The 16,779-nt window shown below is 31.7% G+C and overlaps 1 protein-coding gene across 1 annotated transcript in view; it reads right to left on the reverse strand.

The window, feature by feature from the left end:
* LOC121129033 (uncharacterized) overlaps positions 1 to 12,674 on the reverse strand; it is a 26,129-nt gene extending 13,455 nt beyond the window's left edge. Inside the window, exon 1 of the mRNA XM_040724696.2 lies at positions 12,548 to 12,674. The gene's annotated coding sequence lies outside the window, so the exon portion shown is untranslated. The remainder of the gene's footprint in view (positions 1 to 12,547) is intronic.
* Between the last annotated feature and the right edge of the window lie 4,105 nt (positions 12,675 to 16,779).

Genomic DNA, 16,779 nt, shown 5'->3' on the forward strand with positions numbered 1-16,779 from the left:
TCAAAATTTATATTTACATACTCCTAAGCAGAAACATCTCAAAAATAATCTCTTAAAACAAATAGTGTATACTTCAAATAAAGACGCAGAATTTATTAAAAATTTGATGGATGGTCGAGTCTACACATTTCGCTGATGTTCCATCATTAAGGGATGTAATCGACTATAGCAACGCACCTAACCATGCTAAAGAGATAACAATTTCATCAATACATGGTTGAGCTAATGATCTTTCAAATTATAGGCCTTCCAGTACTTTTAGATCTAAAGTTTTTGTGCTATAACCCAAAAAAAATTCTGAATGTCCTGTCACTAATTATGGATATGCCCATATAACTTATGACCAACTTTTAATAGTTCTGAGTCATTGTAATAAAATTGCATATTTGTAGCACGTCAACTTAAAAAGAATCTACAATATTTTTTCTCAAAAGTGAACATGGAATACATTTTCCAACAAATTGTAGTTAATTTCAATGAACAAATAATACTGATTAATCCTTTCGAGGCATCGCTAATTGTACTTAAAGTAAGCAAATTTTACCGCCACATTTATAGAATTAAGAACTTAATAAATTATATTTCTAGGACAATCTTGGGGCCAAATTAAGTCAAATAGATAAAACGGAGGTTTTAAACTACAGTTAACACTCTCAGGTATCTCAATTCATTCAAGAAATTTGAATGAAATGCCTATTATGAAATAATATCTCTTTGAAATATGGCCTGTAATTTTACAAATATAAAAGATTGACTCTTTGAATATATGATTTGTGTATTTGTCATAATTTTTTTTTTAAAACTAAACCACGACATGTAGGCGACATTGAAAAAATACATCGCAGCTAAGATTAATAGAAATATTTTTAAGATTGATTGCAGCCAGAACGTTAAATATAATATCTAACTAAAATATCTACTCAATGTGAAGAACTTAAATCCATAAGAAAAATGTTATGTGCGTCTTTGTTTTTTATTTTTGACTGTAAAGTACTTTTGAAATAATTAAGAGCGTGAAAATTTGTTCAATAGAATACAAGGTAAATTAAATTATAACTGCTTAAAAGGGACATAAATAATGGTTATGTACTTTTTAGAGTGGATTTTTGCAGCAAATAGGAGTTTAAAAAGTACTTTATTTTATCCTCATTCTCAATTACTCACTCCTCCTGCACAGATGACCCTGCTCCAGTTGAGGCCTTACTGCCTGAACCAATATCTGAACAGAAAGTTGCTGCCGACACAGAAAATAATGGTGACTCATCAAATTTCCTCCAAGCGGCCAGATTTCTCCTAAAAGAACAAAACTGTGTTCGTGGACGGCGTACAGGAATACCCCGACTTCACGAGCTAGCTCGGTGACCCGATACTTAACGGGCGATAGCCACAGTGGAAGGACATCCATATCAGTACCAGAGTAGAAATTTGAGCTTAAAATATGGAAAAGCAGTTCCTCGTTGAAACATCATTCAAACAACAAAAACTATCCATGGAAAAGTGGATCAATTTCCTCACATCAAAGAGAGAGAATGCCTCATTCTCGGCCAGGTTCCTCAGTGTCAATATGCTGACAAATCCGTGAAGAGGAAAGCTTATTTTAGGCATCTTTTCCAAACTAGTGGGTTCCTTGCAAAGCAAGGATTGGCAAAAACAACATAAAAGTTGACATAATCTAATGAAAACTTCTTGACGCTTTTGTCCCTGCGTTCACACGACAACCAGATTCTCAAAGATAAACTGGAGGCCGAGTTCAAAAAATTTGGTTTATCTGGGGCAGGTTTTACCAAGTGGACTTCACTTGACATACAAAAAGAGCTGATATAGTTATTGCATCCAAAGTGACGGAGAATAAAATTAAAGATGTCAAGACTTGTTCCGGCGATGATGGCTACTGGTTGTCTGTGATTGTTGATGGGACATCAGATATGTCAAACACGGAGATATCTGACGAGTGAAGGAATCGAGAAAGAGAGCTTACCCAAGTTGGTAAATGTTACCCAGACTGACAGCAAATATTTTTTAGAAGCTTCACGGGGCTGTCAAGGATCTCTCCCTCAACCCCGCCTACACTGTCTCCCTGGATGCAGACGATGCTCTAACATATCTGGTATCATACAGGGTACGCCGCCAAGTGGAAAGAGGCAGCCCCCTGTGTGTCTCCATCCACTGCTACGTCAATGTCCTCAACCTTGTAGTCAAGGATCTTCTCTCCTTTATTACCCTGTTGATAAATACATTGGGACAGTGTAAATTTAATACAACTTCATAAAAGAGTCACCATAGAGGTCAGCAATCTACAAGTTGGTGAAGATAAAAAGTAAAGAGGAGGAGGTTACCAAGATTGTGACCTTGAAGAACCAGTATGCCACCTGCTGGAGTCTCTTCTACAATGCCGTACACGCTGTATCTCTAGAGATAGTCAGAATCATGAAGACCCTCATAATAATGAGAAAAAATAAAAGTACATTGTCAAGTTCAACAGCAACTCCTCTGTTAAAGGCACTCCTAAAACTCTTAAAAGTTTTGAATCAATCTCGAAACTTGCTGAGTTGAAGTCGTCTGAGCTGAGATCAGTAACTGACCAGGAAGACTCAATTGATTTGTATTTCAATTAGGCGAAGATTCAAAGGAGAGTGAAGTGGAAGGGAACAACTGAATTCTACTTTCGTAAGACAAATTTCGATTTTGCAATCAATAACATTGTATCGGAGCTTGAGAGCAGATTTGTCACCGATAATACAGACATGACAATGGATCTCATTGCAATCGTCAATCCCTTTCCCTAATTCCTGTAGTTATCATAATCATGGATTTACATCAATCAAAGAGTTCCAGAATTTTATGAGTTATTTTCGTTCCTTAGTCATGTTAACATGTTGACATGTTAAGGGCTCATTATTTTCAAATTCAAAACTAACTGGTTATCTTTCAAAGCACTCAAATTCCTGTCTATGATCAGTGAAATTATTCCTCCTTTGTATATTATATAATTTTTCCTGCGTATCCCACAAAAAAAAAAAAAAAAAAAAAAATTAGAAATTGAAACGTGATTTTGTGTTTTTCCAATAAAGTTTCCAGTTTGATTGCAATTGATCAATTTAAAATAACCCTATGAAAGTGAGATTTACTATACCTATTACCTATCAAATACATTTTAAATAAGCTTGAAAATTCAATGGTTGCCTATTAAGGATGTCTGCAGGGGGTGGGGTTGAATGCTGTAGCCCTCCCAAATTAAGGATTTTTGCATTTTACCAGAAAATGTAATATTTGAATTTTTTGTAATTATTCAATTTATTTTCCAAAAAATAATTTTTTTGTGAACACTTGTAAATTTAGAATTTTTTTCCAAAATTTGAATATTTAAAATTTTTTTCCAAAAAAATTAATTTTTTATTACGAGCTGTGGATTTTTGAGATTTTTCTTTTTAAAATTTGTTCATTTGTCAACAGTTGTAGCTGTAGATTTTTGGAATGTTTTTTAAAAAATATAATATTTGAAATATAATTCTTGTTATCTTTTTCCAAAATTTTTTATTTTTTTTGTCAACAGCTGTAGATTTTGAAATTTTTTTTCCAAATAATTTAATATTTGAAATTTTGTTACAAAAATGTAATTTTTTGTGAATTTGAAATTTTTGAGATGTTTTTTGTGAATAGTTGTGGATTTTGTAACTTTTTTAAAGAAAATTTAGTATTCGTAATATTTTTTGAAAAATTTAATTTTTAAATAATTGTTCAAAAAATTCCGAAAACAATTTCAAAAAAAAAAAAAAAAAAAAATATATATATATATAATCCTTCGGATGCCCATACCTATGGGCTAAAAAAGTTAGTAAACTTCTGCTTTATCTAGAAAAAGATAAATTCTGCATGTAATTTTTTATAATATCTTTGTTGAAGAATAAATTACAATTAAAAATATTTTGAGGGTGGTGAAGCGTGACCACAAAATATATTTAAAAAAAAGCTCTGTAATAATAATTCAAGTACGTTATACCTCTATACCACTTAACACCTAATATGCACTAATAAGTATTTAGAGAGTAATGTAAATTATACCAAAAATATGCAAAATAAACGTATAAATGATCCCACATTTGTTCCCCACAAATTTAATAAGGTGAATGGTTTTAATTATTACTTTAATGAAATGCCTGGCTATTAATATGTTATATAGGTATATTGTATTGATAACATTTGTTTTTGAACCAAAAAGTTCTAACAATTTGGATGACAATGTACTAGTAGGGGAGACCAAGGATAGTTGAGATACTTTTTAGTTCAATTGCTAACTCCAGTCTAAGAGGCGTCCACAGGAATACAAATATTTATATTTATTTTTGTGGGGGGAGGTTTGTTTTACATTTTATTTGAAAAAATATCCAAAATTAAAATTTTGTGGAAATTTTTTCAATAATTCACATCTGCTCAGAAAAAAAAATTAAATTTCAAATATAAAATTTTTTGAAAAAAAAATTCAAATATTAAACTTCTTGAAAAAAAATTCCAAAAATCCTCAGATATTGAGAGAAAATTATTTTTTTAGAGAAAAAAATCATAAATTAAATTTCAAATATTGAATTTTTTCGAAATTTTTTTCAAAAATTCACGGAAAATTAATTTTTTTGAAAAACATTTCACGTATTGAATTTTTTGGAAAAAAATTCAAAAATTCACAGTTATTCACAAAAAATTTAATTTAAAAAAAAAATAAAACTTCAAATACTAAATTTTTTGGAAAAAAATTTCAAAAATTCATAGGTATTGAGATAAAATTAATTTAAAAATAAAAAAATTATGTAATAAAATTTTTGCTTTGCTGCATAATTGACTCTAATGACATTTTTTTTTTATAAAAATAGTCTTTCAAAAAAAATATTTTTTACCCTACTATTGTCTAATATATTTTAATCCTCAACCAAAAAAAATTCTAGTAAAAGTGAAAAAAATTCTTAATTTAAAAAAAAATTATTCTGTTATATAATAGAATAAACTATATAATTAAGTAAAAACATCACATAGGTTCGTTTTACATTACATCGTCATGTAAAAAGGGATTTTTTTGCAAGATATGTACAATGTTCAGATTAATACACATTTTATTTGGCTTAATAAACCATCAACAATTTTTAGGAAAAATTCCAAGGACTGACAGTTAAGAATTGGCACTAACACTGGAATAAACCGGGTAAATAAAGACTGACACAGTACTAACCGGTACTATAGTAGGGGCGTCCGAACTTGAGGGGGGGGGACTGGACGGGCCAAATGGACCTACCCAAATCGAGAAATTAAAAAAGTATGGAAAAATAAATTAGCCCCCCAAAAAAAGGGCATTCCATCAAATTTTGTTGTGGAATATACAAAATTTTGTATAGAGGTATTGACGATTTTAGAACGTCACTATACTAAATTACTATTGGAACCAGTAATTTCAACGTCATTACGTCATAAAAGTATTGTTATAAATGGTGCTTGTGCAGAAGGAGTAGATATACCCCCCTGCACAACTTTAGAATTTTTTATTGTTTACGGCACATAAATGGATCGTCAAGTCTAAAAAAAGTAAATGTAGTTTTTTTTATTGGGTCAAATTTAACTTTAAATTTGTGCTTCAATTCACAGAAAAAAAACATCTCAAAACAAAAGTTATAGTGGCCCCAAAATAATATTCTACGTAAAATTGCTAAAAGGCTGATTTTAGCCTATCTACACGGCAACATTTCTATTATATATAAAAAAAAAGTTTTGTGTTCACACGAGGAAGAAAGCTGCTTAATGTGAGCTGGCTAAGAATGTTGATAAATGATGTATGTATCTAATGGAAATCTTATTATTAAGATGTTTTTTTGTTGTTGTAAGAGTGCAAGGAAAAGGCAAAAGCGGGACATATGGCATTACTGAATACAGACCTTTTTTTAATATCAGCTCCATATTATATGATTTTGGAGGGACAAAATGAATTACTACTACCTATAACGAGAAGAACCTGTACACTTAAAATAACATTATCGTAAGGAAAATATTATTATTATATTTACTTTCTTTTATAATATATTTATTTTATTATGCATTTTTAAGTCAATTTACAACAAAGATAAGCGAAGATTATTCCTTTAGAGGAAGATGTTAGCACACACATGAATATTAAATAATGAATTAAAAAGAAAAAAAAGCACACCCATTAAACGTTGTTTTCCTTTTCTAAATCACTACACTTAATTTATTCCTTTCTAAGGATGGGCCTTTTGGTCTAATAAATTACTGTTTTGAGATTAGAAAGGAAAACGGTTGTTTCTTGTCCTCTTTCAATTTTTTTTATGATTTATTAATAATTGTTGTCAACATTTCCCTCTAATAAAGATTATTATTCACAACTTACCTCAGTTCAATATTGAGTATAATTAATTTTATTAGTCAAATGCCTTAAAAAAGTTCCCCCTCTCCACCTGGATTGCAATTAATTTGATCTGGATCAATCCATTTTGTCTAAGAGTTCATATTTTTTCATTTGGATATCCTAGCCCTACGCCTTCTGATCCTCTTTTCATGTTCTGTCCAAGGGATCTCGTCTCTGTGTGCCTCACTCGGTGATTCTCATCTTCTTTAATGGAAGGATCGTTCATTGTGTAGATGCTTCTTCCCATCAAGGCCTGTGACAGTGACTTCTGACCTCATGAATAATTGCCTCTATGATCAAAAATATATAAATTCCTCCAAATCTTCTACGGAATAATTGTATACTGCTATAACAACTAATAAGCTCCATGAAAAGATGGAATAATCTACTGAAAACCCAAGTGAGGAACAGAAAGAGTTATCATCCTCTATCCACTGCTCCTTCATTGATATTCTGAAGTCATTTTCTTCTTAAGTCAACTCTGCTTAGTTTCATACTTGAGGAAAAATATATCATTGATAAGAGTCCTTCAGTTTCCTTGATATATACATATAACGCAGAAATAAATTTTCTTAATCACAATTCCATTTATAAGGTAGAGTTTGTGATGGATAATCTATAGGGATAATCATATATCCTGGACCCTTGATTTTTTTTATTACTTTTGTGCTTCTTATTTCTGTATAAAAATGTCTCATTTCATTTTGTATATGTATAATTTCATTAATAATTTGCTGAATCTATTTGTTTTATTTTATACCCATAACTTCTATATTGTATCATTTTAAATTTCTTTGATTCTCTGCCTATAACTTCTATTAAACTTTATATTAAATTTAGTTGTATTTTTTAAAATTTACCCATACTTATTTAACTTACTATTATAAACATATGTTATTATACTGAGCGCCCCATACTTCTTTTTGGGCCTACAAAGAACGACTCCCGAAAGAACAAGACACACCTCTTTACTCAACTTGATTGTCTAAACTCAATTCATCCCCCATATTGAGCTTCTAGTGAATTTGAGAATTAAATTCCTCTAAAACATGAGACGGTAATCTTCCAATTGGTCTCATGCAACAGTGGGCAACAAAGCCATACTGATACAATCCTTGCAGGGGGGTAGTTGACTAGTGAAGTTGCAAGAACTTTCCTTCTCTCTAAATTCTAAAATGTCTCTTGCCATGGTTAAAAAGCTCCCTTGAAGGACAAGTTGCAGAGATTTCAAGGTAACCATTCTTGAGAAACTCCCATTCATTCATCTGATTAGGGAACATATCACTCCAATAAATCAACTGTAGCTATATATTTATAAATAGAAAAGTTAATATAATCTAGTTTTTAGCTAGTAGCTACATTTTTTATTCTCTTGAAGGTAGAAATAATAAGAAAATAGTTCCTCTAGGGGACAAAAAAAAGATGTAAATGTTGACCAATACATTATTCAGGTGTTGATCACGTGGGTCCTTGTTTCACTGCTTGGTTTAAAGCCCTAGGTAAGACTAAAGAACTCAAGGAAAAGAGATGCCAGTTAAAAAATCAACTACAACAACATGAATAAAAGGGAAATAAATAAGTTCCTCATCTATAAAGACGTAAAAACGTGTCCCCGAAAAAGCGGGAGCGGCTTTTTTTAGTTGGTACTCTCAGCATAGTTTTTGATTTTCCAAAGCTGTTGTCAGATTTATTTAATTCTTGACGACATAAGATCTAAACATACAGAAATAACTCGTGTGTTTGCTCATGAAAGACAAAGAGTAGAAATGAGGATTTGCTTGGGAGTTTATAAGTCTTTTTTGGAGTCGGAGTAGAATTGAGGATTGACATCGGAGTAATTCCAGCATATATGTTCTTGCTATAAACGAAGTGGGTTTATTGTTGATTCCCTTCCTCTCACGGCTGCCTGCAGCTGATCTAATAAAACGACATGACAGCTAAGCTACTCTTTTCCCAAACATTCTTTAATTTGTCTGGATTACATCCTTAATTTTCTGTTTCTTTTACTTTTACAGAAAAATATATACTTTAATAAAATGAATACTTTAAATAAATGTGTGTCTGAGCTCCCTTAATCATTAATTTAGCCGTACTTAGTGGTAATGATGGCTTCCAGGTGGTGGTGGAAGGCCTACCCCCGCTTAGGATTTAGTAGGATTTAGCTCTCTGGACAGTATGGTGCGAAACCCCAATATTTCTTGCATATCCCTCATGGATTTGAGGGGACATGCCTAGGCTGTTTTTTAACTCTTCTAGGTCAAGTTTGGCCTTTTTGAGAGAACCTCTCTTCCTCTCCAACGTTTCGGACTTGCTGACGGCGTAGACGGTGGTCCTGGAGATGCCCAACTGCTTAGAGTGCGCGAATACAATTTGTTGATCACGTTCAAGTGTCATAGGTCTGGAATTGTACGTAATCTAGAGAACTCAGGTGTGTTTTGTAACTATTTTAATATATCGAATTAATGTCAATCACTAAACCTCCATTAAATATTTAATTAGTTAGTGGTCAGATTTGAATGAACCACAAGGTACCTATTCTGTGACAATACAAGGAACCCTCGAATGAACAGTGATGAAAATCCGGTTTATTATTTTTAAGCTGGCCAGTTTTTTTTTTTTGGAATTGGTAATCTGAAGAAGGAATTTTCTTTTCCTTAGCAGTCGTCATTATTTTTGAATTCCTGAGTATTGAACATCCTTTTCCTCTTTGCGGAGTTATAATTGTAAGTCCTTATTGGTAACAGGGCTTAGAATCGGGGATCACCATTTGAGTAATTCTAGCAAATGTTCTTCTTTATATCCTTTTTTCATATCTCCCTTGTCACAGCTGATTTTAGCTGATCTAATGAAACGTCACAGGGATTATTCTTTCTCTCCTCCCAAATATTTCTTTAAATTGTATGGGTTACCATGTTGATTTTCCGTTTCTTTATTTAACATGCTCGTTTTACGCTGGATTTTTACAAGTAGGAAGGAATATGAAACGATATCTTCTTTTGGCGTGCGCTTTTTTTATTTAATGAAGTGCAAATTAATTTTCTCATTTTAATAAAGTCAATGCAGTAAATTGAAACTTTAGCAACTGATATCTTATCTTTTTAAATAAAAAACCATATAGTTTTTATCTCTACCTGATCTACTTTTACAATAGACTCCACTACAAATTACCGCGAGGAAAAACATATTGTAATTATTTACTAATTATAATAAATAATTAAAGTAAGCTCACAAAATAGTAAATAAAATGGCTCCAAGACCATTAAAATAGGAGTTTATGGCAGTTGACAATTTTATTTCAATCAACAACGAGAACGAGAGCACTTGTTCTTTGTATTTTGTCTACTCTCTGTCATTTGAGTCCTTTAGATAAGACTAGGTTAAAATGTATTATTAATCAGATTATGATATTTCCCAGGACTCTGTAATTTAAAAATGTGTGTCCCGGTATTCTGCTGGAAGACAATTCTAAGGGAAATGGGAACCATTCAAAGTTACATATGTTACATCTTAGAAACAAATTCCTATAATATTGAATGGTAATGAAAAACTTTTGTAGATGAAGGGTTATTATTGGAAATGCTATAATGTTAAAAGTTTCATCCTTATATTGTCCATATATAAATAAACAATCACTCAAAAGCAAAGAAAAAAAAAATATTTTAAGTAAACAAAGTAAAAGTATTTGAATTTGCATTTGTTATCCAAAATATTATTCGATGCAAAGAGGAAATGCATTTGTGTATTTTTTTTTCTCATTGCAAACAACAACAATAATAAAATAAACGGATTTAATACATAGTGCTGAATACTTTAATCGGAATGTTATACATATTAAAATTGTATTAATCTTAAATGGAATAGCTCGAATAATAATAATTTATCTATGCATATGTGGGTTATTCCATGGAAATTTTAGAGTCGATTATATTTGTTTATTCGATTTAAATAGAATTTGAGATGTTAAATTACCTATCATTGGAAAATTAAGAGTTCTAATACTTTTCATGAAGAATTTGATCAAAAATTATCTTTGGGCCCTTAAATTTTTGACTGTTGTTCGTAAACCACTTAACTGATGGATCCAGATTATCAGTGATGCTAATCAGTAACATTTTGGACATGTTATATAAAATAAAAACAACTGAAAATCAACATGGACACCCAGACAATTTCAAGAAAATTTTGGAGGAGGGTTTCTTAGCTCTCATGACGTTTAATTAAATTAGCTGCAATCAGCTGTGACAAGGGAGGAGGGGAGAGAAGGAAATAAACAAGGGCATTTTCAAGAATGACTCACATGTCGATCCTCAATTCTACTCGGAGTCCAACAAAAATTTACAATTATGTCCCCGCAACAAATTATCAAAATTACTCCACGTCTAACTATAAAAAAAAAAAAACCGGACGAGCTAAAAAATGGAACTGAATAGCATCCTTACAGATAATACTTCATCTGAAAGCTATTGAGCCATGCAGTAAAATTCTTATTGAATTATTTTTAATGATGGTACATAAAATTTGGTGGACCTTGACTCGTTTTTTGACCTTACATGTCTCAAACATTATATCCTCTTATTTTTATAAAAAAATATATGAAAATAAGATAAAACCAATATATAACTGCAGGCAAAAGATTAGAGTAGAAAGTCCATCGTCTTTGTAGATATAAAAAGTTTTATTTATTCATATATATAATTATAAACTACTAATTCACAATTAATTGTTTTTTTTCTCTGTAATGTTATCGAGTTAAGCGAATCTTGGGATAACCAATTCACGTGTAATATTCATTATCATAAATGGTTATTGTTCAAATTTATTTATTACCCTAAGCCAATTGCTTTAAACCATTGGTTACAAAAAAAATAATAAAGAAACAGAGCTACCGTCTTATTAACTAATCAATTTATGCAGCATAGTTTGAAGATTGAAGGTGCATTATAAGCGATATGAGATATGCAATTTGTTCACATCAATAAAAATTTCAAATTTAATAGTTTTTAGTACCGTTAATATTCAAATTATAGCTTCAGTACTTAACCTTGAGAAATATATCTATCAAAAAAATATAAATCTATTATTGTTGCAGAACAATAATTTCTAGTGACAAATAGTAATACTCTTTTGTCAACTAAACCTTAATTATTGACAAGGAAAATGAGATTTTTTGGCTGAAAAATAATTGAAAAAATAGAGGAGCTATAACCTTTCAAATATAACACTTTAAAAAAATGCCATTTTAATCAAATAAACATTATATATTTGTAGTACATATTTTGAAGGGATGCCACCACAAAATTCAAAACCTTTGATAAGGTTTAGTGATATAAATGAAGCCGATTTAAGACATGAAAAGTGTACTCAGCTTTTTCGTAATTTGCAAACCAACGCCCCATTTGAATCTAGTTGATAATTATTCAAACCGACAGAAACAAATACCCTTTACAAAAGAGTGAATGATGAAGCAAGGAGTACTCTAACATTTTTTTTTTTTGACCAACTAAAGGATATTTTCTCTATTAATGGAATAGTTATGAAATGATATAGATGAGAGGAAACAAGGGGAAAAAAATTTAAAAGTGATGTACAGACAACTTGACGAGTTTTTGGCTTTGGACAATGTAGCCTCCGTTCCCATCATACTGAAAATTTCTTGACTTTAGGATCTGGGGAACCATCCAGAGGAAAACCTGTAGTACTTTCATGTGAATGCCCTAAAGGCTGCCATGGAGAAGGAGTGGGCTGACATGCTGGATGAATACGTGGAAAATATCTGCAGGGCCTTCAGTCCCAAGATTGAGACCATGGTGGAGGGCAAGGATGGTCACTTTTAGATCTAATTATTTGCCTAACTACTTTGATCTTTTAATGGATTGAATAAAATAAGTAAAATCTCGAAAAGTTTAAGCTTGGAAAAGTTCGTACACAAAGGTACAAAAAAAAAAATGTCGACCCCCCAAAAAATATATTCCTTAAGATATACATTGAACGATTATTTCAATTCAGTTTTCCTTTTTTTACAATAAATAATTTTCTACACATAGAAAAATAGCATTTAGTTTGTAACCCCCCCAAAAAAAAAAAAAAAAAAATAAATTAAAGTATTTATATGAATACAAATCAAAATAAATCAGGAAAACTTACATTATATTTGTTACTCGCATGAAAACTCTTGATTGTACGATGAAGAGACTCAATTGGAAATGCTTTCAAAAATGATGAACATCAGAGTTTTATAATTTTATTATTGAGATACGATAGAGAAGACGATCTGAGGAAGGGTGGGTGAGGGGGGGGAGGATCTCCATTTAAAGAGCGGAGAAGCTTTCTATTGCATTGAAAAATAAAAAGAAGAAGATTGTGATAGAAGGAAGAGAGAAGACGAAAAGTTTCAATATGTACCTGAAAGTGAACATTTATGTATTCAATATACTGTACAATGTAGACTGTCAACACAAAAACAATCTCGAATACAAGTTAAGTAAAGGAAAAATTCCAAACTATTGCTTATCTTCCTAAATATATGTATATGGGATATAAATGGCCCATTATTTAATCAACTATTTTCTGTCAATTATTAGATTCATTTTACCATAATTCGTGGGATCGATTGAAATACCTAGGATTATAAACTGTGGTATAGAGCATCCATTTGACATATGATAGACTGTTTAGCTCCGATATGACCCTTCAAATAAAATCATTTTCTATAACTGATTGATGTATAATTTGGTCAATCTTTAAATATAGTTTGTGGCGTCCTCAGATGATTAATCAATCGAAATATAAATTAAATAGAATACAAATGTAATGTGGGCCTCTTCAGTCTTCCAGTTTATTTAGTTTTAGTTGCTTATTTTGGGATAAATTGCTTTGACTTACGAACTCCGTCAAGGAAGGAATTCAATTCGTATGTCTAGGTACTATTGTATATTATTTTATCCCTGGTTATAAAGGCGTATTATATTTTCAACGTCACCTAAAGGAATGAAGTTAATTCGTTGTTAACTTTTGTAGAGTCAATCAGATTTTTATATCCATTGTCTAGTTGGAATTTCCGATTAATGTAACAAATAAACAAAGAATAAATGTGACGTCTTAATATACTAATTTTGTGAGCTGATACCAATGCTCAATCATTCGTACATCTTGTGGCCTTTATGATTTCCCCTATCCTAGGCGTTCGCAAGATTATCCTTAATTGGGGGATACAGGCCCTCCAGACCGCCCCCTGCTATCCTATGATTATGATGAGGGATTCCTGAATCCTGAGTCCGAACAGGTTCGTGAACAGCTAAACTGAGAAAAACAGCTTATACGCAAACTGTTAATGAAATTAAGGAAAAGAACCGGTTTGTGAAACGTGATTTTTGTACAAACCAACCATAAAAAGAAAAAAAAGTAGAAGCTTCATCATTCATGTAGTGTGTGCTCTCTTCCTTAAGACAAGAGAGAACAAGCTAAAAACCTGTAAGCGAAGGCTCAAACGCGCCACCTACAAATGAGAAGAAGAACTGAGAAATTACTACAGTGATATAACATAATAAATAAGTTCACTTGTCAGCCATTTGTCATATTTTTATGAAAACAACACCCATTCATATGATTCAAATAGTCGAATACATATACCTAAAAGAGAAGCATCTGATAGGTTTGATTTTGATTTTGGAATTAAATATGTTTCTCAAAACTGTAGTTTTTAAATTTCCCAGCCCTAATTTTTTATATAGGTATAGATTTGACTATTAAAATCTAATAAATACTTTTTTCCATAAAAATATGACAAATGATCTACAAATGGCCTATATAACTTATGTTTTGTAATTGAATTAATTTCTCAGTTCTTCTACCCCATTAGCCATTTGTAGAAGGCGTGCTTGATCTTTCCCTCGCAGGCTTCTAGTATTATATCAATTTATATGCTCAAACACTCTCCACCGGCTCTAACCTGTACCTTAGGAGAAAAATAACAAATTATTTAATTGACACCCCCTTTTTTATTTGATAGTATATATACCAATTTATACATAATGTATAAATTGAGTAAATATTTACAAGAAGTAGAATTTGAACCATCACTCAAAAAACGAATCAATTAGTTGATGAATTAATCCAGTAAAGTGATCCTTAAAAAAATCATTCATATATATATAATTATTATGAATCAAACGAGAATTATTTCCTTACGGGTAATTCCACGACAAAACGTCCCAAAATGAGCTAATTTTACAGAAAGAACCAAGATACGATTTTTGTATGAATTAAAGTTTCAAGAATTTGAGATCAATTATTGGTTCATTAATTCTAGAGATATGGACGTGTTTGATTAGCAAAATTGAGTAAATACGTGTGTTTTCACGATACCAATACTTTTTTTTTTTACAAATTTTGGCACCAAAATTAGTACCAGTGATTACAGTAAAAGATACAATTTTCATTTATGTTTTCAAAGGACAATTTTTCAAGTTTTGTTTCTATCCCATGTCTCTTTGTGCAAAAATGTTGGAGCAACAACAAAAACGTAACGCAGCGGTGTCATTATCGAGAAGGCAGCAGAAACCATTGACATTCCATCCGTACAGCCTACAACATCAAGAAGTCAATTATAGCCTCATACATCTAAAAAAGAACTACATCTTATTCAGCAACATTATGGCTGACTTCTGACCTGCTTTCCACGTGACACTCATCCAGCCCTGCCCTCCACTCTCTGGACTTTTCAGTTTAAAGTGTCCTGGGGAAAAATGTCTATCACACCTCTCATCCAAATTTGGATTTGCTCCGAGCTGCCACCATGACACCGTGGTACACCATGTTCTTCATCGTTAACAGCTGCCAATCGGTTCGCCAGCGTATTGAGGCTGTTATTACTTTTTTTTTTTAAAGGAGGACAAAATACATAAAAACATATATAAATATGTTATACATCAACTAACTGAAACTACGGTTACATAATAACCGCAACTCCGAGAAAAGGCTGTAACTTTTCCAAGTAAGTGTCAACAGAGGCTAGATAGTTGGAACAGCTTTTATTTACGAGTGATGCCATCTTCACGCTGAGGTCGGAAACTTTGCAGACTATACTCGTAATTTACTCACTTAATAGAGAATGAACAAAGTTAAAAATAGATATTATCTGCAAGGTTATTTGTCAGTGACTATTTGTTTAAAAAATGGGGTATGCTGTGTATTTTTTGCAGGATCCTCTATGTAAGTAACATACACATATGCTTTATAATAAATAAATTTATCATTCTGACAGTTGTATTATTTTGCCGCTAGACGGCGTTATTCTCTGTTGCTTTGCTTACAATCTCATATAAGTAACTAACGCTCATGCACCAAATAATTATGCTTAAAAATTCGGCTGTATAATGATAATTAGTAAAATGTGCATTGATGTCCTTAAAATGAACTATTACGATTACAAAAAAAAAAAAAAAAATATTTAGAATCTAAATATACTTAGGAATATTAAAGTAAGAAATACGGTGGGAATTTTAACCAATTAGACACTTATTTAAGGTTAAATAACAAATTTGTTCTTGTCATTGTTTTTTTTTTTCTAATTTTATATGAAAATATCTTACAATTAGCCAATTTTTTGAAATATCTTTATATTATTATATCAAAAGTGATCTGAATGCTTGAATGAAAAATAGTTATTTTTGATCTAAAAAATAAAAAAGGAATCGTGGACTTTTTGAAAACGATAAAATAGTTTAAATTTTTCCAAGAATGAAAAAGACTACAATATTGAGGCTTTATCAGCGACTTATTTATTCATATATCTTTCTATTTTTAAAAATGACTTCCTTTGGCTGCTACCATGGGCTCCAACCTGGGCCTAAAGGCACAGCAGCACTTAGTGACGAAGCCTTCAGACATGGCTGCCCACTGCTGTTCGACGAAAGTCATCCAATTTTTTTGATGAGGAGTAGCCGAGGTTCTTTTCTCAACTACACCCCAAATTGCATAGTCTGGGGACGTGTCCAATGTTGATCCATTATGCTTTAACCAACTCAACAATTTGTGGCCTCTTCAGACTCCGTTGGCCTTGGTTGCTGTTGAAAGCAATTCCGATGTCTTCGTACATAAGAACCCTTCTTCAAATCCTTCACATACACATACAATCACTTTCATCATCGACTTAGCCGGACTTTTAGTGATTTCTGCTACCAGAGGACCTCTGAGGGCCCTAACCAAAAGCCACTATACTTTTAATCTTGTAAACAAGACTCCGAGAGCACCCTACTAACTTCATGATCTCCTGGACACTCACTGGGATGTGTAGAAAATCAGACACTCCGTACGTCAAATTATTCAGTGACATCATCTGTTGTATGTCAAAACGGCCATCCCACAAAGGATTTTTT

The sequence above is a fragment of the Lepeophtheirus salmonis genome, chromosome 14, assembly GCF_016086655.4.
Source record: "Lepeophtheirus salmonis chromosome 14, UVic_Lsal_1.4, whole genome shotgun sequence".
Lineage (NCBI taxonomy): Eukaryota > Metazoa > Arthropoda > Copepoda > Siphonostomatoida > Caligidae > Lepeophtheirus > Lepeophtheirus salmonis.